This window comes from Bison bison, unplaced genomic scaffold (assembly GCF_000754665.1).
Source record: "Bison bison bison isolate TAMUID 2011002044 unplaced genomic scaffold, Bison_UMD1.0 scf7180017864386, whole genome shotgun sequence".
In the NCBI taxonomy this organism is placed as follows: domain Eukaryota; kingdom Metazoa; phylum Chordata; class Mammalia; order Artiodactyla; family Bovidae; genus Bison; species Bison bison.
In genome coordinates, this window is record NW_011494958.1 from 324,561 (window position 1) to 325,811 (window position 1,251).

The window sequence follows — 1,251 nt, forward strand, 5'->3', positions numbered from 1 at the left end:
TTAGGATACAGTTCTCTCTTAGATGGGTGACCACCATGCTTATCATAGCCACTGGCAAAACGATTATCAAATACATGTCTGAAAGGGAAGTCTTCATTGATAGACAGGTTTTATCTAACAGGTTGACCTAAGATGGCCTTAGAATTATAGCCTTCAATATGATGAAGCAGAATTACAATTCATACATTGTATCACAATGCAAATTATTTATTATGCTGTGTAACTACTCATTGGCATATGAAGGATTGGTGTTTATGTGTCAGGGAAGATTTTTACACAGTCGTGAAGGATTGTTTGGCCTTTTTCGATTTGTACTTAATTTTCTTATTTCTGCTTGACAGCTTTCACTGCTACCTGTAATATGATTTCTGTCATTGCTATAGTGGAGATAAACACCATTCCTTCATTTTCTCATAACCATAAATGGGTTATGATATGTGTTGTAGACATTTGTTTCACCTCCACCGCCATCCCCAAAATGCTAGTGAATATACAGACCCAGAGCCAAGTTATAATCTTTGAACTCTGCATCACTCAGATGTACTGTTTCATATACTTTATAGAATTGGAAAGCTTCCTCCTGAACGTGATGGCCTGTGACTAGTTTGTAGCAATCTGTCACCCTTTCACTATATGGCCACCGTGAAACCCCAGCTCCCTGAACTGCTGGTTCTGGTGTCCTGGAACATCAGAGTCCTATATTCTTTGTTAGAAAGCTTAATGGTGTTACGACTGCCATTCTGTAGAGCTGGACATTCCCACTTTTTCTGTAAAATTAATCCAGTGATCCAACTTGCTTATTCTAGCAACTTTCTTAATGACTTCTTGAGATTATTTTGCAGCTCAACCTCTGGGTGGAGGTCTTCTGGCTGGTGTCTGACTTCTACTCTAAGAAAATCTCTTCCATTTGTGAAACCTCACCAGCTAGCTGGTGGCTCAGATGGTAAAGGATCTGCCTGCAATGAGAGAGACTCAGTTTGCATCCCTGGGTTGGGAAGATTCCCCTGCAGAAGGGAATGGCTACCCACTCCAGTCTTCTTGCCTAGATAATTCCACAGAAGGAGAAGCCTGGTGGGCTACAGTCCATGGGATCGCAGAGTCAGACACAACTGAGAGACTAACACACACACACACCAGCTACCTAAAGCTGCATAACAAGCTTTCACAAATGGCATGGTTTACATAATGACTTAATTACCAGATGAGATTTTATGTTTCGGAGTCATTTTGATCTATGCTTCAATAGTCACA

The 1,251-nt window shown here is 40.8% G+C and overlaps 1 pseudogene; it reads left to right on the forward strand.

Annotated features, from left to right (window-relative positions):
- Positions 1 to 361: 361 nt before the first annotated feature.
- Positions 362 to 947, forward strand: LOC105001944 (annotated as a pseudogene).
- Positions 948 to 1,251: the final 304 nt, after the last annotated feature.